Genomic DNA, 25,118 nt, shown 5'->3' with positions numbered 1-25,118 from the left:
CAGGATAGGATTAGATACACAGCTCAGCAGTCAGTATCGCACAGGATAGGATTAGATACACAGCTCAGCAGGCAGTATCACACAGGATAGGATTAGATACACAGCTCAGCAGACGGTATCACACAGGATAGGATTAGATACACAGCTCAGCAGACAGTATCACACAGGATAGGATTAGATACACAGCTCAGCAGACAGTATCACACAGGATAGGCTTAGATACACAGCTCAGCAGACAGTATCACACAGGACAGGATTAGATACACAGCTCAGCAGACAGTATCACACAGGATAGGATTAGATACACAGCTCAGCAGACAGTATCACACAGGATAGGATTAGATACACAGCTCAGCAGACAGTATCACACATGACAGGCTTAGATACACAGCTCAGCAGACAGTATCACACATTATATGATTAGATACACAGCTCAGCAGACAGCATCACACATGACAGGCTTAGATACACAGCTCAGCAGACAGTATCACACATGACAGGCTTAGATGCACAGCTCAGCAGACGGTATCACACATGACAGGCTTAGATACACAGCTCAGCAGACAGTATCACACAGGATAGGATTAGATACACAGCTCAGCAGTCAGTATCACACAGGATAGGATTAGATACACAGCTCAGCAGACAGTATCACATGACAGGCTTAGATACACAGGTGAGCAGACAGTACAACACATGACAGGCTTAGATACACAGCTCAGCAGACAGTATCACATGACAGGCTTAGATACACAGGTGAGCAGACAGTACAACACATGACAGGCTTAGATACACAGCTCAGCAGACAGTATCACACAGGATAGGATTAGATACACAGCTCAGCAGACAGTATCACATGACAGGCTTAGATACATCAGCTCAGCAGACAGTATCACACAGGAGAGGATTAGATACACAGCTCAGCTGACAGTCATACAAGCGATATGCTGTAACCCCTCTTCCTTCTGTGATACAGTTTGGAGGTTCGGCACCCCACCTCCCCTTTATTAGGTACGGCCGCCCTCTATGCTGACCTGCAATAAACTGCTGATTGTTCACCTGTTAATATTATTCGCTGACGACGCCAATTGATGAATGTGCTCAGACGTGCCCTTTATTAAACCGACCGCACAAACATTCTGCAGCTTTTCAGAACTTCAGTAATGTCCTTAATTGCTTTGCATGAAATGCGCTCCAAGCTTACATTAGACAGCGGCTGTCCGCTAAGGAGGCGTCTCATTATCAGAAAAATAATAACTCATCTGAAAGCGTTTCAGGGTAAGGACACAGCGGCCACCGAGCGACCGAACCACATATAACCGCAGTTTTCAAATTCCTTGCTAATGGCTCAGTGGGACCCCGTGGCTCCAGAGCTGTATACATGACAGATTTTAGGGGGACAGCAGTCGGACCCCACACCTCCAGAGCTGTATGCATGACAGATTTTAGGGGGACAGCAGTCGGACCCCGCGCCTCCAGAGCTGTATGCATAAGATTTTATGGGGACAGCAGTGGGACCCCACGCCTCCAGAGCTGTATACATGACAGATTTTAGGGGGACAGCAGTCGGACCCCACACCTCCAGAGCTGTATACATGACAGATTTTAGGGGGACAGCAGTGGGACCCCGCGCCTCCAGAGCTGTATACATGACAGATTTTAGGGGGACAGCAGTGGGACCCCGCGCCTCCAGAGCTGTATATACATGACAGATTTTAGGGGGACAGCAGTGGGACCCCGCGCCTCCAGAGCTGTATACATGACAGATTTTAGGGGGACAGCAGTGGGACCCCACACCTCCAGAGCTGTATACATAAGATTTTAGGGGGACAGCAGTGGGACCCCACACCTCCAGAGCTGTATATACATGACAGATTTTATGGGGACAGCAGTGGGACCCCGCGCCTCCAGAGCTGTATACATGACAGATTTTAGGGGGACAGCAGTGGGACCCCGCGCCTCCAGAGCTGTATACATGACAGATTTTAGGGGGACAGCAGTGGGACCCCACACCTCCAGAGCTGTATACATGACAGATTTTAGGGGGACAGCAGTGGGACCCCACACCTCCAGAGCTGTATACATGACAGATTTTAGGGGGACAGCAGTGGGACCCCACACCTCCAGACTGGCTGAATGCATAAGATTTTATGGGGACAGCAGTGGGACCCCGCGCCTCCAGAGCTGTATACATGACAGATTTTAGGGGGACAGCAGTGGGACCCCACACCTCCAGAGCTGTATACATAAGATTTTAGGGGGACAGCAGTCGGACCCCGCGCCTCCAGAGCTGTATACATGACAGATTTTAGGGGGACAGCAGTCGGACCCCACACCTCCAGAGCTGTATACATAAGATTTTATGGGGACAGCAGTCGGACCCCACACCTCCAGAGCTGTATACATGACAGATTTTAGGGGGACAGCAGTGGGACCCCGCGCCTCCAGAGCTGTATACATGACAGATTTTAGGGGGACAGCAGTGGGACCCCACACCTCCAGAGCTGTATACATGACAAATTTTAGGGGGACAGCAGTGGGACCCCGCGCCTCCAGAGCTGTATACATGACAAATTTTAGGGGGACAGCAGTGGGACCCCACACCTCCAGAGCTGTATACATAAGATTTTATGGGGACAGCAGTGGGACCCCACACCTCCAGAGCTGTATACATGACAGATTTTAGGGGGACAGCAGTGGGACCCCACACCTCCAGACTGGCTGTATGCATAAGATTTTATGGGGACAGCAGTGGGACCCCACACCTCCAGAGCTGTATACATGACAGATTTTAGGGGGACAGCAGTGGGACCCCACACCTCCAGACTGGCTGTATGCATAAGATTTTATGGGGACAGCAGTGGGACCCCGCGCCTCCAGAGCTGTATACATGACAGATTTTAGGGGGACAGCAGTGGGACCCCAAACCTCCAGAGCTGTATACATAAGATTTTATGGGGACAGCAGTGGGACCCCGCGCCTCCAGAGGCTGGCACATTTTCCTACAGTGTGCAAGAACGACCACCGCTGCTGGATAACAGGGTGGTCGTAACCCCTGCAAATCAGCAGCATATAAAGCGATGGAGAAACGAATCCAGCCAGCAAAGGAGGCAACATGGAGAATCACAACACATTAGGAAGGGACTCGAGTTCGCTTTCTCTACATGATAGATGCCATCTACTGAAGTGAGAGGACCCCTTTAATGGTGACATAACAATATTGGGTGCCTCATACATTAGTGTAAGGTCCTCAGAAGAGCTGGGCTGTAAAATATCAATGAGCCTCAATCCAAGCGAGATCAATCAACGGTGTCAGGAAAAGAAGGGATTTTGCGCTGAAATTCCGGATCGTGTAATTATCTTCACGGAGGCCAATATCTTGTCCGTCAACATGATTAATACGATTATAAAGCTGTTGAGAAGCCGCGCTGAGCTGCGTCGCCGTCACCTGACGTGAAGTGACAGCTGGATAAAGGCGCCCTGCCAGCGACTGCTCAGGTGGGGTTTCTGCCTGATTAATGGAGTTGGACGCTCTGCCTTCATCTGGACGCCATGCCTCGCAATAATTATTTATAATCTTCCTGTAAGGAAAAAAAATGCAACTGAAGAAAGTACCTCAGGACACGGGAATAAAACAGAAGCTTTCTATATGGGGATGTCATTATTAGAAAGATGAGCGTACGGTCTGGAGACGGCTGCGGTTGGGGAACGGACGTTGGTATTTAATGAGCTGCCAAGCACTGGATAACATTATGGAGTCAGTGGAGGGAAATCGCCGGCTTTAGCATCCGGCAACTGATTTATTCACTGTGAATAGCAGAGTAGAAAGTAGGAATTAAAGGGACAGTGTCACGGCACAAACTTGGAGCATCGCCGCAATCCCCCGAGGAAGAGAAACCCAAATCTGTTAGTATGTCAGCCAACCTATATGGCAACAGGACTTTCCGTCCCTTATTATATCGGCTGAGATCAATTCTGAGAATCTGGGCTATTATAGACTGCGATCAAAACATTATACCGAAAACTAATGAGCCTCATAGACTTCCAGGATACAGGGCACAAATACCAGTGCCATACAGTGCCCAATAGTTAAAGGACAGTGCCACAAACTGCGCATTTAAAATCCTCATTGAGTGCCCAAATAACGTACCATAATGTGCCAAGATAACAGTGTTATACAATGCACCCATACAAAACCGTGCCCAATAATACAAGTGTCATATAGTGCACATACCACATAGTGCCAATAACCATCAGTAATACACTACCCAAATAAGTGCCCTATAGTGACCAATAGCATATCATACATCACTAATAAAAGAAATAATGCCCAAATTCCCATATCACACAGTGCACGTATAACACTACCAGATGCTGCCAAAATAAGTGCCATAAAATCCCCAATAAAACAAGTTTTATAGTGCACATATAACATATAGTACTAAATATCAACACTTCTACACTACCCAAATAGCTGCTATTTAGGGCCTAATAATAATACTGTCATACAGTGTTCACAAACCTGTGCTACACAGTGATCAAAATCAACAGTATTAGCGCACACGCACGCGGCCATTGCCGTGTTTTGCACTGCACAAATTGCAGATCCACAAAAGACGGATACTGGCCATTTGCGTTCTGTATTTTGCGGAATGGAGCGTCCTGCCCTCTGTAGAACGGTCCTATCCTGAAGCAATTGATTCCACATTCGACCCTCAAAAAATGCAGATCGGATGTGGACAAAAACCTACTCAGATATAGTGTAAAGATTTCCTATAATATAACTACTATAATACTGCCTCCTATGTACAAGAATATAACTACTATAATACTGCTCCTATGTACAAGAATATAACTACTATAATACTGCTCCTATATACAAGAATATAACTACTATAATACTGCCTCCTATGTACAAGAATATAACTACTATAATACTGCCTCCTATGTACAAGAATATAACTACTATAATACTGCCTCCTATGTACAAGAATATAACTACTATAATACTGCTCCTATGTACAAGAGTATAACTACTATAATACTACTCCTATGTACAAGAATATAACTACTATAATACTGCCTCCTATGTACAAGAATATAACTACTATAATACTGCCTCATATGTACAAGAATATAACTACTATAATACTGCCCCTATGTAAAAGAATATAACTACTATAATACTGCTCCTATGTACAAGAATATAACTACTATAATACTGCTCCTATGTACAAGAATATAACTACTATAATACTCTGCCTCCTATGTACAAGAATGTAAATACTATAATACTGCTCCTATGTACAACAATATAACTACTATAATACTGCTCCTATGTACAAGAATATAACTACTATAATACTGCCTCCTATGTACGAGAATATAACTACTATAATACTGCCTCCTATGTACAAGAATATAACTACTATAATACTGCTCCTATGTACAAGAATATAACTACTATAATACTGCTTCTATGTACAAGAATATAACTACTATTATACTGTCCCCTGTGTACAAGAATATAACTATAATACTGCTCCTATGTACAGGAATATAACTACTATAATACTGTCCCCTATGTACAAGAATATAACTATAATACTGCTCCTATGTACAAGAATATAACTACTATAATACTGCCTCCTATGTACAAGAATATAACTACTATAATACTGCTCCTATGTACAAGAATATAACTACTATAATACTGCCTCCTATGTACAAGAATATAACTACTATAATACTGCCTCATATGTACAAGAATATAACTACTATAATACTGCCCCTATGTAAAAGAATATAACTACTATAATACTGCTCCTATGTACAAGAATATACCTACTATAATACTGCTCCTATGTACAAGAATACAACTACTATAATACTGCTCCTATGTACAAGAATATAACTACTATAATACTCTGCCACCTATGTACAAGAATGTAAATACTATAATACTGCTCCTATGTACAACAATATAACTACTATAATACTGCTTCTATGTACAAGAATATAACTACTATTATACTGTCCCCTGTGTACAAGAATATAACTATAATACTGCTCCTATGTACAGGAATATAACTACTATAATACTGTCCCCTATGTACAAGAATATAACTATAATACTGCTCCTATGTACAAGAATATAACTACTATAATACTGCTCCTATGTACAAGAATATAACTACTATAATACTGCCTCCTATGTACAAGAATATAACTACTATAATACTGCCTTCTATGTACAAGAATATACCTACTATACTGCCTCCTATGTACAGGAATATAACTACTATAATACTGCCTTCTATGTACAAGAATATACCTACTATACTGCCTCCTATGTACGAGAATATAACTACTATAATACTGCCTCCTATGTACAAGAATATAACTACTATAATACTGCTCCTATGTACAAGAATATAACTACTATAATACTGCTCCAATGTACAAGAATGTAAATACTATAATACTGCTCCTATGTACAACAATATAACTACTATAATACTGCCTCCTATGTACAAGAATATAACTACTATAATACTGCTCCTATGTACAAGAATATAACTACTATAATACTGCTCCTATGTACAAGGATATATCTACTATAATACTGCCTCCTATGTACAAGAATATAACTACTATAATACTGCTCCTATGTACAAGAATATAACTACTATAATACTGCCTCTTATGTACAAGAATATAACTACTATAATACTGCTCCTATATACAAGAATATAACTACTATAATACTGCTCCTATGTACAAGAATATAACTACTATAATACTGCTCCTATATACAAGAATATAACTACTATAATGATCTTTTTATTTAAAATCAAGCAACAAAATATTACAATATATTTACAATAAAGTCATAGAAAATAAAAGAAATAACATTACATCACATAAACATCACACACATTATACACATGCTGACACATGGGTGTTCCTCCACTACACATTATTGCAGTTCTTTTTCTCAACTTCTATCTATTACACAATCATTTCTCTCCAGCATAAAGTACCAGAAAGACACCTCTTGTCTCCTAGCTGCAACTCATGAGCATTGCTTCTTCAGATAAGTCTCCTGTATGGATGGAGAAGACATCAGATCTCTCCTGAGAAACTCGCCTGCCGCCTGTTCTTCGCCTTTACACTGTTCACATTAAGATTTTTTATTTATATTTTTTGCGGTCTTATTCAGGTCACTTAAACTTCTTTGCCCTTTTTTTCCTCCTCCCACCGCTGTGACCTGTACTGCCCCATCTTTTGGTGGACACTGAGGAAACAAGATCTTCTTTCTGAGGGTCATCCTCAGGATTGAGTGAATGAACTTGCTCCATTTGTGCCTCTTCCTTCTGATCTTCTTCTCCCAGTGCACTGTAACGTCCAGAAGCTGCTTCCAGCACCGATAGCTCCGGTGTTCTCTTCACTGTGCTGTTTTTCCTTTTTACTGTCTGGAACCCATCATCATCCACACTGGTCTCTGTGGCTGGACCAGCTGGCTCTGTGGACATGGTCTCTGTGGCTGGACCAGCTGGCTCTGTGGACATGGTCTCTGTGGCTGGACCAGCTGGCTCTGTGGACATGGTCTCTGTGGTTGGACCAGCTGTGGCTGGATCAGTTGGTTCTACAAGTGTGACCCCTGCAGGGTTAGCTGATTCTGTAGACACGCAGGGCCTCTCTTCAGGTGGTTTGGGGGCAGCTGGTTCTTCAGGCGTGCTGAGCTTTTGTTTCAGTGAGTCATTCATAACTTTTTTTAATATTTTGCTACTTGGAAGGAATTTCTCTTTCGTGGCTGGTGATATTTGTGAAGCAGCACCCATGGGTGGCACATCAGTCTCTACAGCAGGGTCACTGGTACCTTGCCTTCCAACAGCATTGGGATTGACAGTTTCTGGGACTACATCTGTAATTGCAGCGACATCCTCCTGTTCTTCCTCCATGTTTTCTATGAACGTCTCCTCAGTGATCTTGTTGTGTTCTGCGTGCGGACAGTGCCGGAACGTGTGGCACTGTCCTAAGCACAGGTTACAGATGACCGGGCCTGTGCACTCGTCCTTTACATGCCCCAACTGTCCACATAATGAGCACTTGGTGTGAGAGCAGCTATGGGCGAAGTGTCTGCCCCCACATCTATGGCACAGGCGCGGCTGCCCAGGGTAATAACATATCCCTCTCTCAGAGCCCAGGTAGAAGGAGTGCGGCAGATGGCTGGTCACCCCGTTGTGTTGGACGAGCTGAACTCTGACAGTGTAGCCCCCATTCCATATACCCTCCTCATCATAGATTTTTGTTGGCCGGCTTTCTACTATACACTGTCTGTTCAGCCATAGCTCCAGATCTGCCAGCGCGACCATCTCTGACTGGAAGAGGACAGTGGCCGTGACCACCTGGGGCCTAGACAGCTGGATCACTCTGAGGTGCTCCCAAATCTTGTTCTCTTTAGTATCATTATAAATGCTCCAGAATAAATCCAGACTGTACTGAAGCTTAAAGCTGACATCATAATTCCTGGTGGAGGGAATATGGATCAGAGCATACACCTCAGAAGCCTTAAACTTCATGAACTCTTTCAGAAGAACTTTCCCAATGTACAGTCTGGAGGGGATGTTCTCCTCTGGTCCTATGAACCTGATTCTGACTGCGTTCCTCCTCTGAGGTGGGGGGTTCGCCGGCCTGGTGACATTAGAGAACAGTCTCCTGTACTGAGGTTGTTTAGCAGATGGATCAGTACTCGGCCTCTCCTCGGCTGCAGTCTTATGGTCATCTGATGGTGCTGCCTGCACTGTGGAGAGCTGAGGGTCCTGTACAATGTCTGTAACCTCTGCTGCACGCTGTGGGTAAATTGTCACTCGCAGCACTGAGCGGGGTCTCACTGACCAGATCAGCACATAAAGAGTTTTCTTGCTGAAGCACAAGACTGACACTAGAATTCAATTCATCAGTGCTACAAACAAAGTCCACTGTGCTTAACCCCTTGCTGTCTGGCACACTTTGTTCTGCAGCATTTGCAGAGGTTGATGGCTCAGACCCCAAACATGGTTCACACAAAGGTCCTCCAGTCTCTGCACCCCCATATATTATAGGGTTCCTCTGCTTCACAACATTGCAACCAGTCTCATATTCAGTTTCTTTTTTTCTAAGAATTTCTCTCCTTTTCACAACTTGGGCTCTAGATTCTTTCTTTTTGTCACTTGCCCAGTTTTGTATTTTAGATATTATACTTGTATCTTCCTCCAGACGCCCCTTCAGTACAGCCAGCTCACGTGTGCAACCATCCAGACACTCGCACTTCATCAGCTTTGTTTTTGGATCAGACTCTTTGCTAATTTCATCTCTCAATCTGTGGATCTTCATTTCAAGTTTAAATATATTTTTCCTGGTCACATTTATGTTTAAGTCAGAAACATTGCTGCATTCAGCAGACTCACCAGCCACCATTTCCAAACTCTCCTCTCCATGCTGCAGGCCACACTCCAGGCTCTGGGCTTTCCCAGGATCATCAGCCCAGCTTCCCTCTCCTCCACCTGCGTCAGAAGCTGTGCCCCCTCCCTGCAGGGAGCTCAGCACCACACGTCTATCCTCTCCTATGGACAAGAATATAACTACTATAATACTGCCCCCTATGTACTAGAATATAACTACTATAATACTGCCCCCTATGTACAAGGATATAACTACTATAATACTGCTCCTATGTACAGGAATATAACTACTATAATACTGCTCCTATGGACAAGAATATAACTACTATAATACTGCTCCTATGTACAAGACTATAACTACTATAATACTGCTCCTATGTACAAGAATATAACTACTATAATACTGCCTCCTATGTACAAGAATATAACTACTATAATACTGCCTATGTACAAGAATATAACTACTATAATACTGCTCCTATGGACAAGAATATAACTACTATAATACTGCTCCTATGTACAAGAATATAACTACTATAATACTGCTCCTATGGACAAGAATATAACTACTATAATACTGCTCCTATGTACAAGAATATAACTACTATAATACTGCTCCTATGGACAAGAATATAACTACTATAATACTGCTCCTATGGACAAGAATATAACTACTATAATACTGCTCCTATGGACAAGAATATAACTACTATAATACTGCTCCTATGGACAAGAATATAACTACTATAATACTGCTCCTATGGACAAGAATATAACTACTATAATACTGCTCCTATGTACAAGAATATAACTACTATAATACTGCTTCCTCTGTACAAGAATATAACTACTATAATACTGCTCCTATGGTACAAGAATATAACTACTATAATACTGTTCCTATGTACAAGAATATAACTACTATAATACTGCTCCTCTGTACAAGAATATAACTACTATAATACTGCTCCTATGTACAGAGAATATAACTACTATAATACTGCCTCCTATGTACAAGAATATACTACTATAATACTGCTCCTATGTACAAGAATATAACTACTATAATACTGCTTCCTATGTACAAGAATATAACTACTATAATACTGCCTCCTATGTACAAGAATATAACTACTATAATACTGCTCCTATGTACAAGAATATAACTACTATAATACTGCTCTCCTATGTACAGAATTATACTACTATAATACTGCCTCCTATGTACAAGAATATAACTACTATAATACTGCTCCTATGGACAAGAATATAACTACTATAATACTGCTCCTATGTACAAGAATATCACTACTATAATACTGCTCCTATGTACAAGAATATACTACTATAATATCCTATGTACAAGAATATAACCTACTATAATACTGCTCCTATGTACAAGAATATAACTACTATAATACTGCTCCTATGTACAGAATATATCTACTATAATACTGCCTCCTATGTACAAGAATATAACTACTATAATACTGCTATGTACAAGATATAACTACTATAATACTGCTCCTATGTACAAGAATATAACTACTATAATACTGCTCCTATGTACAAGAATATAACTACTATAATACTGCTCCTATGTACAAGAATATAACTACTATAATACTGCTCCTATGTACAGAATATAACTACTAATACTGCTCCTATGTACAAGAATATACTACTATAATACTGCTCCTATGTACAAGAATATAACTACTATAATATATGTACAAGAATATAACTACTATAATACTGCTCCTATGTACAAGAATATAACTACTATAATACTGCTCCTATGTACAAGAATATAACTACTATAATACTGCTCCTATGTACAAGAATATAACTACTATAATACTGCTCCTATGTACAAGAATATAACTACTATAATACTGCTCCTATGTACAAGAATATAACTACTATAATACTGCTCCTATGTACAAGAATATAACTACTAAATACTGCTCCTATGTACAAGAATATAACTACTAATACTGCTCCTATGTACAAGAATATAACTACTATAATACTGCTCCTATGTACAAGAATATAACTACTAATACTGCTCCTATGTACAAGAATATAACTACTATAATACTGCTCCTATGTACAAGAATATAACTACTATAATACTGCTCCTATGTACAAGAATATAACTACTATAATACTGCTCCTATGTACAAGAATATAACTACTATAATACTGCCTCCTATGTACAAGAATATACTACTATAATACTGCTCCTATGTACAAGAATATACTACTATAATACTGCCTCCTATGTACAAGAATATAACTACTATAATACTGCTCCTATGTACAAGAATATAACTACTATAATACTGCTCCTAGGTACAAGAATATAACTACTATAATACTGCCTCCTATGTACAAGATATAACTACTATAATACTGCTCCTATGTACAAGAATATAACTACTATAATACTGCTCCTATGTACAAGAATATAACTACTATAATACTGCCTCCTATGTACAAGAATATACTACTATAATACTGCCTCCTATGTACAATAATATACTACTATAATACTGCCTCCTATGTACAAGAATATACTACTATAATACTGCCTCTATGTACAAGAATATAACTACTATAATACTGCCTCCTATGTACAAGAATATATCTACTATAATACTGCCTCCTATGTACAAGAATATAACTACTATAATACTGCCTCCTATGTACAAGAATATAACTACTATAATACTGCTCCTATGTACAAGAATATAACTACTATAATACTGCTCCTATGTACAAGAATATAACTACTATAATACTGCCTCCTATATACAAGAATATAACTACTATAATACTGCTCCTATGTACAAGAATATTACTACTATAATACTGCCTCCTATGTACAAGAATATAACTACTATAATACTGCCTCCTATGTACAAGAATATAACTACTATAATACTGCCTCCTATGTACAAGAATATAACTACTATAATACTGCTCCTATGTACAAGAATATAACTACTATAATACTGCCTCCTATGTACAAGAATATAACTAGTATAATACTGCTCCTATGTACAAGAATATAACTACTATAATACTGCTCCTATGTACAAGAATATAACTACTATAATACTGCTCCTATGTACAAGAATATAGCTACTATAATACTGCTCCTATGTACAATAATATATCTACTATAATACTGCCTCCTATGTACAAGAATATAACTACTATAATACTGCTCCTATGTACAAGAATATAACTACTATAATACTGCTCCTATGTACAAGAATATAACTACTATAATACTGCTCCTATGTACAAGAATATAACTACTATAATACTGCTCCTATGTACAAGAATATAACTACTATAATACTGCTCCTATGTACAAGAATGTAAATACTATAATACTGCTCCTATGTACAAGAATATAACTGCTATAATACTGCTCCAATGTACAAGAATATAACTACTATAATACTGCCTCCTATGTACAAGAATATAAATACTATAATACTGCCTCCTATGTACAAGAATATAAATACTATAATACTGCCTCCTATGTACAGGGATATAACTGCTATATATAATACTGCCCTCTATAGGTGTGGCCCAGGTTCTACACTGTAATCTCCACTTGACCTTGGAATGACATACTGATGGCGGTGTTCGCCCTGTCACACACTCAGCTCTGCTCCATCATATGATTTCCGGTTCAATGTTTTCTTTTGTTTCCACTAAATGAAGCAAATGACAGATAATTGCATGAAATTAACGCGCGGATCAATGATGGAGACGGGAAGAGGTAATAAAATGACAGGTGCAGGCACAGAACATCGGACAGACGGGGAAGTCTCGCTGCTGAACCTTCTCCACTCTGCTGCATCAGGACTGAACTGCAAGACTTAGTAAATAAAAATTCATTACTGTGGACGGGAATTTATTGAAGCCGGAGACGCGGCAGATTCCATTTGTTTACATTCGAAGAAAAGATTCCCGCGGGGCAGGATGATTACTGTATTCAAATAAATCCATCCCGGTCGCTGCGCTGATCTTGCGGCGAAGCTTTATTTTCTGAGAACAATGCACCTGGAATTTGGTAAAATACGGGCGAAGATTGCAAGTGTGCCAAACTGAATATGCTACGGCGCTTTGCTCAGTGAGAGGGCGTGGCCTGGCAGAAAGGGGTGTGGCTTATGATTCTACACCAGGCACCCAAATTTTGGCGCAAAGAAAGCCAACCAATAGGAGGCGTGAAGATAGACCGCGCCTAGCCGTGCACCAAATGCATCATCCAGCCTGAGCCTCCGAGACAGCGGCGCTGACTGAATGCACGCCTGCTCCCACTTCTCACTATTTTCTAGACCCCTGCTTGCTGCCAGTGAAGGGAGCGGAATCTTATTCTAACAGCTACAATTATATCCAACTGATAGAAATCCTGCGTGAGTGGAAGACATCAGCAGGACAGACCTCTCCTGCCCTGACAGTTTGTTACAATGTATCAGTCTGGGCTCGATACAAGCGCAATTAACCTTTGGATGTGAGAAATTTTCGTTGTGAATAGATTTTCAGAGTTTTGTGAGTATCTAAGTATTACAAGGAACCTGTCGCCTCTGCTGTGCTCCCCTCGTTGTAGGGAGTAACGCCGTTATTTTTAGGGGCTGTCACTTCTGGAGTAATATTCTGTACTGTATCAGTACTGGCGGGGCGGACCACACAGCGCAGAGTAATATTCTGTACTGTATCAGTACTGGCGGGGCGGACCACACAGCGCAGAGTAATATTCTGTACTGTATCAGTACTGGCGGGGCGGACCACAGCGCAGAGTAATATTCTGTACTGTATCAGTACTGGCGGGGCGGACCACACAGCGCAGAGTAATATTCTGTACTGTATCAGTACTGGCGGGGCGGACCACACAGCGCAGAGTAATATTCTGTACTGTATCAGTACTGGCGGGGCGGACCACACAGCGCAGAGTAATATTCTGTACTGTATCAGTACTGGCGGGGCGGACCACAGCGCAGAGTAATATTCTGTACAGAATCAGTACTGGCGGGGCGGACCACACAGCGCAGAGTAATATTCTGTACAGTATCAGTACTGGAGGGGTGGACCACACAGCGCAGAGTAATATTCTGTACTGTATCAGTACTGGCGGGGCAGACCACACAGCGCAGAGTAATATTCTGTACTGTATCAGTACTGGCGGGGCGAACCACACAGCGCAGAGTAATATTCTGTACAGTATCAGTACTGGCGGGGCGGACCACACAGCGCAGAGTAATATTCTGTACTGTATCAGTACTGGAGGGGTGGACCACACAGCGCAGAGTAATATTCTGTACAGTATCAGTACTGGCGGGGCGGACCACACAGTGCAGAGTAATATTCTGTACAGTATCAGTACTGGCGGGGCGGACCACACAGCGCAGGCTCCCGTCATCGGCCATGACTGGCAGGTTTGGTATCTTTCCTATTCTTAACATGAAAGCAAGCTGCCAGTCACGGGCGGGAGTCGCGAGATCCGTCCTATCAGTACTGATAAAATACAGAATTTTAGCCCAAAAGTGACAGTGTGCAGAAATCAGCGGGTGCGTCACTATACTAGGCTGCCTTCAGCAACAGCAGAGGTGACAAGGTCCCTTTAAAGTTTCTATTCACTGACAGAGCACCCACATCTTGAAAACAGCAGGTTAAAACATTAAAGGGGTTTTCCATCTTTGGGGGCCACGTTATAGCAGAAGCCACATGTCTGACAGACATAAGGGAGGGGTCAGCAGGGACTTCATGAATGCTTGATAGCGAGCTGCTGTATCTAAGCCCATCACTTGTGATACAGTGAGCTAAGCCTGTGCATCTAAATCCATCATGTGTGATAAGGTCTGCAGAACCCATGTATCTAATCTTACCCCATATGTGTGATACTGTCTGCTGAGCTGTGTATCTAATCCTGTCCTGTGTGATACTGTCTGCTGAGCTGTGTATCTAATCCTATCCTGTGTGATACTGCCTGCTGAGCTGTGTATCTAATCCTATCCTGTGTGATACTGCCTGCTGAGCTGTGTATCTAATCCTATCCTGTGTGATACTGCCTGCTGAGCTGTGTATCTAATCCTATCCTGTGTGATACTGCCTGCTGAGCTGTGTATCTAATCCTATCCTGTGTGATACTGCCTGCTGAGCTGTGTATCTAATCCTATCCTGTGTGATACTGCCTGCTGAGCTGTGTATCTAATCCTATCCTGTGTGATACTGCCTGCTGAGCTGTGTATCTAATCCTATCCTGTTTGATACTGCCTGCTGAGCTGTGTATCTAATCCTATCCTGTGTGATACTGCCTGCTGAGCATGTGTATCTAATCCTATCCTGTGTGATACTTCCGCTGAGCGTGTATCTACTCCTATCCTGTGTGATACTGCTGCTGAGCCGTGTATCTAATCCTATCCTGTGTGATACTGTCTGCTGAGCCGTGTATCTAATCCTATCCTGTGTGATACTGTCTCTGATGTGTATCTATCCTATCCTGTTGATACTGACTGCTGAGCTGTGTATCTAATCCTGTCCTGTGTGATACTGCCTGCTGAGCTGTGCATCTAATCCTATCATGTGTAATACTGTCAGCTGAGCTGTGTATCTAATCCTATCCTGTGTGATACTGTCTGCTGAGCTGTGTATCTAATCCTGTGTGATACTGTCTGCTGAGGTGTTGTATCTAATCCTATCATTTGTGATACTATCTGCTGGGCCACTGTACCCAAGCGTCATGTGTGATACAGTCTCCCGTGAAATACATGGCCCTACCAGATGAAATGTGTCCGTGTTCCCTTTAAATCGTTGCGGGCGGACTGCGGGAACACGCTGTATGTACGCTCTGGCAGGGAGATGACGACTCCACTAATTTGATTTCATCTCCTCTCGGTCTCAGTTACGGAGAATCGCTCGCTGGATTTACAATGCACAGTAACCGCACAACGGCGAGAATTACGTGGCATCGATTATTTACAGATCAGCCGCTGCTTTTGCCCTGGAGCCGCGCGCTGCTGTCAATATGGAGGGCAATAAATTAAAGGGGCACGCGCTGCAGCCTCCACCCGGCAGAGCCGTCAGTGTGAATGAGACAGGTGCCGACGGTGAAAGCAGAACCGCGTCAGCGAGGAGCGGCACCAGTATGTATACCGCACGTCTCACCGAGATTATAGGGCACTATTTAACCCCTTCAAGACCAAGGCTATAAACCGGTTCAACGTATAACTTATCAATAGGTGAGCGAGATCCCATCAGCAACAATAAGATTAGATACAGCAGCTGAGCAGACAGTATCACACAGGATAGGATTAGATACACAGCTCAGCAGACAGTATCACACAGGATAGGATTAGATACACAGCTCAGCAGACAGTATCACACAGGATAGGATTAGATACACAGCTCAGCAGACAGTATCACACAGGATAGGATTAGATACACAGCTCAGCAGACAGTATCGCACATGATGGCATTCGATACAGCAGCTGAGCAGACAGTATCACAGATGATGGGATTAGATACAGCAACTGAGCAGACAGTATCACACAGGATAGGATTAGATACACAGCTGAGCAGACAGTATCACACAAGATAGGATTAGATACACAGCTCAGCAGTCAGTATCACACAGGATGGGATTAGATACACAGCTCAGCAGACAGTATCGCACATGATGGCATTAGATACAGCAGCTGAGCAGACAGTATCACAGATGATGGGATTAGATACAGCAACTGAGCAGACAGTATCACAGATGATGGGATTAGATACAGCAACTGAGCAGACAGTATCACACAGGATAGGATTAGATACACAGCTGAGCAGACAGTATCACACAAGATAGGATTAGATACACAGCTCAGCAGACAGTATCACACAGGACAGGATTAGATACACAGCTGAGCAGGCAGTATCACACAGGATAGGATTAGATACACAGCTCAGCAGTCAGTATCACACAGGATGGGATTAGATACACAGCTCAGCAGACAGTATCGCACATGATGGCATTAGATACAGCAGCTGAGCAGACAGTATCACAGATGATGGGATTAGATACAGCAGCTGAGCAGACAGTATCACACAGGATAGGATTAGATACAGCAGCTCAGCAGACAGTATCACACAGGATAGGATTAGATACACAGCTCAGCAGACAGTATCGCACATGATGGCATTCGATACAGCAGCTGAGCAGACAGTATCACAGATGATGGGATTAGATACAGCAGCTGAGCAGACAGTATCACACAGGATAGGATTAGATACAGCAGCTCAGCAGACAGTATCACACAGGATAGGATTAGATACACAGCTCAGCAGACAGTATCACACAGGACAGGATTAGATACACAGCTGAGCAGGCAGTATCACACAGGATAGGATTAGATACACAGCTCAGCAGTCAGTATCACACAGGATGGGATTAGATACACAGCTCAGCAGACAGTATCGCACATGATGGCATTAGATACAGCAGCTGAGCAGACAGTATCACAGATGATGGGATTAGATACAGCAGCTGAGCAGACAGTATCACACAGGATAGGATTAGATACAGCAGCTCAGCAGTCAGTATCACACAGGATGGGATTAGATACACAGCTCAGCAGACAGTATCGCACATGATGGCATTCGATACAGCAGCTGAGCAGACAGTATCACAGATGATGGGATTAGATACAGCAGCTGAGCAGACAGTATCACACAGGATAGGATTAGATACAGCAGCTCAGCAGACAGTATCACACAGGATAGGATTAGATACACAGCTGAGCAGACAGTATCGCACATGATGGCATTCGATACAGCAGCTGAGCAGACAGTATCACACAGGATAGGATTAGATACAGCAGCTGAGCAGACAGTATCACACAGGATAGGATTAGATACACAGCTGAGCAGACAGTATCACACAGGATAGGATTAGATACACAGCTCAGCAGACAGTATCACACAGGATAGGATTAGATACACAGCTCAGCAGACAGTATCACACATGATGGGATTAGATACAGCCAAGCATTCAATGTTAACTGTATAACGATAGGATCGCATATTTTAATAGACAAAACTTTTTTTTTTTTTTTTTTAATCTTCCATTTATTGTGTTCAGCCATTATTAAAAGATTTTGGTAACTGTAAACTGAAGGCACTGTGGTCATGAAGCCAATCTCCGGTTTATGCTAGAAAGGTGATAGAAACAAAATAAAGGAAATGAGAGAGAACAAAAACATAATATTATGGTGGGGGGGGGGGCTGACTGCTTACATAGTAGAAGAGGTAAAACAACATCAATGAAGCCAACACAGTTATATATTAAAGGGGTTCTGAAGTTCTTTTAAACTGATGATCTATGCTCTGGATAGATCATCAGCATCTGATCGGCGGGGGTCCGACACCCGGGACCCCTGCCGATCAGCTGTTTGAGAAGCTAGCGGGCGGGGCTAAGCTCTGTTCACTTGAATGGAGCTTAGCCCCCCACAGGGCAGTGATACTAGTCGTGACGTCACTGGGCCTGCGGTAAACAGCGAGAAGGCCGCAGCGTTACTGCCAGCGCCGCTGCCTTTTCAAACAGCTGATCGGCGGGGGTCCCGGGTGTTGGACCCCCGCCGATCAGATGCTGATGATCTATCCAGAGGATCAGTTTAAAAGAACTTCAGAACCCCTTTAATCTTGTCCAGAGTTACAGTATTGTACTCCAGAGCAGCACTCAGTCTCTAGGAGCAACCGGGGAGTTACCATTACACCTAGAGGCTCTGCTCTCTCTGCACAGTGAATGACAGGTCCAGGCAGTCAGATTGTGATCACGTCTGGTCCTGCCAATCATAGTGCAGAGGGCGCAGCAGTTGCAGAGAGCAGAGCCTCTAGGTGTAATGGTGACGCCCCTGTTGCTCCTAGAGGCTCATTTGCATATATTAAAACATCCTTTTTCTCAGCAATGCGGGCACATATGAACATGGGACCAACACAGATGCCTTCAGCTGCCGAGCGCACATGTAACAGGTCAGCCAGTGTCATAGGTACAAAACTGCTGACAGATGTGGCTGGAACGTGCAAGAAGACCGCTGGTGCCTGTCTGTGCTGATTTCTAAGGCTGAAGTTCTTATTGAAACCCAAAAAAACATTAAAAAGTAAAACAAAAAGTGTAAAAAGTTGCCTTGGCCGCAGGAAATTGTGGACATGGCTCCTTTAGGTTTTTATCCAACGATCAACTTGAAAAAAAGATTGAAGGACATGTTCTGACATCTACAGGATTTGGTCCATTCATGTTCTAAAAACTGGAAAAAAACATTAACCCAAAGAGCCACGAACATCTTCATTTTTGTTTCCCAACCGAACCTTCCGTGGCCGGGAACATGGACATTTCCCACCACTTCTTCTGTAGCGATGGCTGGCGGATCTGAGCATGGTGCCTAGGGTTGTTTCTCTGGAAGAGACATATTAGCTCGGGGCAGGAACGTCGTCTCGTGAAGGAGGTTTTTAATCCGGAAAAACGCCTCGTCGCACTCCTTGCTCCATCTCTCCTCTATTGACTCTTTTGTCCACCAAGGGCCTCCTGGATTCTTAGCTTTGTGATCAATGGCGTCCCTGAAGAGCTGTTTTATTGGCTTTATGAGTTCCTGGAAACCAACGACGAACTGTCGGTAATAAATACAGAACTGAAGAAAACACTGAAGCTCCGACAGGGTTCTCGGTTTGGGCCATTTGGCCAACACGTCCTTTTTACTACTGTCAATGGAAAATCCTGCTTCAAAGACTTCGTGGCCCGCGTAGGACACAGTCGGCTGGTAAAACACGCTTTCCTTTTTCATGACTTTGAAACCCTGCTCATCGAGGATGTTTTCCGCTGTATACAAATTTCTTTTATGTTTATCAAAAGTCTTCCCAAAGATGATGAGGTAGTCCAGATACGCCAAGAGGTCCACCAAGTTCATGTCAAAGAATATGCCCTCCATCATCGCCTGGAATCTGGCCAGGCTTTCGCAGTAGCCCGGCTGCATCCTTTCATACTCGTAGAAGCCGAGAGGGCGCACAGAATAGGGTTTCTCCCGCTCCCCCGGGTAGAGGGGGCATTGGCGGATCCCACTGTCCAGACGCAATACCGTGAAGAAACTGTTGCCTATCAAGCAGTTGAGGCCCTTTTCGATGTTGTGGGGGGTGTACTCCTGGGGCAGGGTGCGCTCATTGAAGTGCTGGTAGTCTTGACAGAACTGAAACATCTTGTTAATGGGCTGGTCTGTCGGCGGGGTCAAGGACTTTATATCCTCGATGACCCCGGCCGCCCTGAGCACCTTTAGTTCTTTTTTCAATATCGCCACATCGGAAGACGCGACAGGTAGTTTGAGGTCACTGATCGGCTGTGGATGCCAAAGGTTCAGTCGCTGGGAAATGAGTGAAAACAAATCCATCTTCTGGAGATTTCTGGAAAAAGAAGAGTTTCAGAAAAGCAAGTGAATAGAGGAGAAACCTACGGGTCCAAAACGCCAGCGTATTAAGGGGGCCGCCTGCTTTACACACCCCTTCAAGAGCACAGGACTGTAATAAAGGGTGTATATCAACCACTGAGGTCAAGAGCAGAACCCCCAGTGGATTGTAGGGGTCCCCACTCGGCACATTCCAACTGCTCACTGTGATAGGACCAGTCTAACGACACAGTCAGCGCCGGTATCCGAAACTGTGTGTATGAACGGAGGCAACTACTGGAAAAATATGGAAAATCCCTTTCAAAAGGAGTCAGAAAACCTGATAAACCAGGCACAATGCTTTGTAGGTCTGGCTCAGCTGAATGAAATATTACTGTCTATAGCCGCACACGCGCTTGTGGATGCCACCATATCGCCTATATTTTTTGCTTTCCGATACACAAATCTCGGAATATACATTCACCTAAAGAATTATTAGGACCACCATACTAATACGGTGTTGGACCCCCTTTTGCCTTCAGGACTGCCTTAATTCTACGTGGCATTGATTCCACAAGGTGCTGATAGCATTCTTTAGAAATGTTGGCCCCATATTGATAGGATAGCATCTTGCAGTTGATGGAGATTTGAGGGATGCACATCCAGGGCACGAAGCTCCCGTTCCACCACATCCCAAATATGCTCTATTGGGTTGAGATCTGGTGACTGTGGGGCCATTTTAGTCCAGTGAACTCATCGTCATGTTCAAGAAACCAATTTGAAATGATTTGAGCTTTGTGACCTGGTGCATTATCCTGCTGGAAGTAGCCATCAGAGGATGGGTACATGGTGGTCATGAAGAGATGGACATGGTCAGAAACAATGCTCAGGTAGCCCGTGGCATTTAAACGATGGCCAATTAGCACTAAGGGGCCTAAAGTGTGCCCAGAAAACATCCCCCACACCATTACACCACCACCACCAGCCTGCACAGTGGTAACAAGGCATGATGGATACATGTTCTCATTCTGTTTACGCCAAATTCGGACTCTACCATTTGAATGTCTCAACAGAAATCGAGACTCATCAGACCAGGCAACATTTTTCCAGTCTTCAACAGTCCAATTTTGGTGGAGCTCGTGCAAATTGTAGCCTCTTTTTCCTATTTGTAGTGGAGATGAGTGGTACCCGGTGGGGTCTTCTGCTGTTGTAGCCCATCTTTCTTTCCCATTCTGACATTCAGTTTGGAGTTCAGGAGATTGTCTTGACCAGGACCACAACCCGACATGCATCGAAGCAACTGCCATGTGATTGGTTGACTAGATAATCGCATTAATGAGAAATAGAACAGGTGCTCCTAATAATTCTTTAGGTGAGTGTATGTTCCAATTATTCTCTCTTCTTTCAGAGCGCCCCGATATTTACTAACAATCTTTTTAAAGCATTTTATTTGGCCATTATAGGGTATGATAACGGGTGGAATAGTTTATTTTATTTTTTCTTGTCCGTGTACTTTTCTATCACCTTTATCTTCCAACAAGGTTTGTCTATTTAATTGTCCTATTTTTATTTTTTGTTCCATCAATTTTTTCTTATTATATTTCTTAGACAAAAAATTCAGTTTTTACGTATTAAAAGGAATTGTACTCAGGAAAATAAAAAACAAGGGGAATATATGCAGAAAAAAAAATGTGTGTTTTAGGCTACTTTCACACTTGCGTCAGAGGATTCTGTCGCCGGAACTGTCCGCCGGATACGGCAATCTGTAAGCAATCTGATGGCATTTGTCAGACGGATCAGTCTGACAAATGCAGTGAAATACCGGATCAGTCTCTCCAGTGTCATCCGGAAAAACAGATCCGGTATTTATTTTTTTTCTTGCCAATTTTAAAGGTCTGCGCATGCGCAGCCCGGAAGCCGGATCCGAAACTAATACACTTCAATGTAAATTAATGCTGGATCCAGAATGCCAGCAAGTGATCAGTATTTTTGGCTGGAGATAAAACTGCAGCATGCTGCTGTATTTTCTTTATCCAAAAAAACATAAGAGGGACTGAACCCCTCACACACACACAACAAAACCCGAAAAATCAGCAGACAACCCTGGCACCAACCTGACCAAAAAACTCAGACAAGCTTCCAGGGCTGCTGAGCGGCGATGGAAGAAATCCCATTCTAAGGATCACCTCACCGCATACAGACAATCCCTCCTCACATTCAAGTCCTCACTCGCTGAAGCAAAACAGGCGACTTCTCATCCCTCATATCTTCCCTGGCCCACAGCCCTAAACAACTTTTTAACACTTTAACCTCCCTTCTCCGTCCTTTGCCGCATACTTCAAAATAAAATATCGTCCACATCAGAGAAAGCTTCAGTCCACACAGACCCTCTACACAACTGCTCGGTCCTCTTCTCCCAAAACCTGCTTCTCCACCATTACAGAAGAAAAACTCTCCACTCTACTCTCCAGATCACATCTCACCACCTGTGCACTTGACCCGATCCCATCCCACCTCATCCCTAACCTCACCACAGTGTTTATCCCAGCCCTAACTCTTCTCTCCAACTTATCACTAACCTCTGGGGTCTTCCCCTGTGGTTTTAAACAAGCCACCATTACACCCATCCTCAAAAAGCCTTCACTCGACCCATCTTCTTCACCCCATGTCACTTCTTCCGTATGCCTCAAAGCTACTTGAACAACATGTCCATTCTGAACTGTCCTCCCACCTCTCCTCCTGCTGCCTCTTTGACCGCCTACAATCCGGCTTCCGACCCCACCACTCGACTGAGACTGCCCTTACCAAAGTCACCAATGACCTACTCACAGCCAAACCGAGAAACATTACTCTGTCCTCTGCCTTCTCCTTGACCCGTCCTCTGCCTTCGACACTGTTGACCACTCCCTTCTGTTACAAACACTCATCTCTTGACTTCACTGACCTGGCCCTCTCCTGGATCACATCATACCTCACAGACCGGACGTTTAGCGTCTCCCACTCCCGCACCACCTCCTCGTCACCTCTCTGTTGGCGTCCCGCAAGGCTCTGTCCTAGGACCCCTGCTCTTCTCTATCTACACTTTTGGCCTGGGGCAGCTCAGAGTCCCATGGCTTTCAGTATCACTCTTAGGCTACATGCACACGACCGTGCCGTTTTTTGCGGTCCGCAAAAAACGGAAGCCGCCCATGTGCCTTCCGCAATTTGCAGAACAGAACAGGTGGTCGTCAATATAAATGCCTATTCTTATCACGATCAATGGCTGCACACTCTCCCCGGTCAACCAAGTCCGCTGCCTTGAAGTGACCTTGGATTCTGCCCTTTCCTTCCGACCGCACATCCAAGCCCTTTCCACCACCTGTCGCCTCCAACATAAAAACATCTCCCGCATCCGCGCTTTCCTCAACTTTGAATCTGCGAAAATGCTCGTACATGCCCTCATCATCTCCCATCTAGACTACTGCAACACTCTCCTCTGTGGCCTTCCATCTAGCACTCTCGCTCCCCTCCAATCTATCCTCAACTCTGCTGCCCGACTAATCCACCTCTCACCTTATTACTCCTCTGCCTCCCCCCTCTGCCATTCCCTTCACTGGCCCCCATTGCCCAGCAAATTCACTTCAAAGACTTACAAATACTACAAGGCCGTCCTACCTGTCCTCATCCCTACATCTCTGAGCTACTTTCCCGATACATCCCCACACGCACTCTCCGATCCTCACAAGACCTCCTTCTCTCCTCTCCTCTTATCGCCTCTTCCCACATCGCCTCCAGGATTTCTCCCGTGCATCCCCGGACTCTGGAACTCGCTGCCCCAACATATCAGACTCTCACCGACAGTAATCCTTCAAAAGAACCTGAAAACCCACCTCTTCAGACAACCTACAACCAGTGACCCTGCTGCTCTATACCGCCACGACCAGCTTCACCCGCACCTACGTGTCCTTCTCCCCATACCATGTAGATTGTAAGCCTCGCGGGCAGGGCCCTCTCTCCTTCTGTACCAGTCTGTAACTCGTCTTGTTTATGCTTAGTGTCTGTATTATGTGTGTGCACCGCTTATCACATGTACAGCGCCAGGGGATGAATGGCGCTGTAATAATAATAATAATAATAAAATAATAACTGATGCATCCTGAAGGGATCGCTCTCCATTCAGAATGCATTAGGATAAAACTGATCAGTTCTTTTCCGGTATTGAGCCCCTAGGACTGAACTCAATGCCGGAAAACGTTCGTGCGCG

Source organism: Bufo gargarizans, chromosome 7 (assembly GCF_014858855.1).
Source record: "Bufo gargarizans isolate SCDJY-AF-19 chromosome 7, ASM1485885v1, whole genome shotgun sequence".
Taxonomy (NCBI): Eukaryota; Metazoa; Chordata; class Amphibia; order Anura; family Bufonidae; genus Bufo; species Bufo gargarizans.
Note: the sequence above shows the minus strand (reverse complement) of the source record.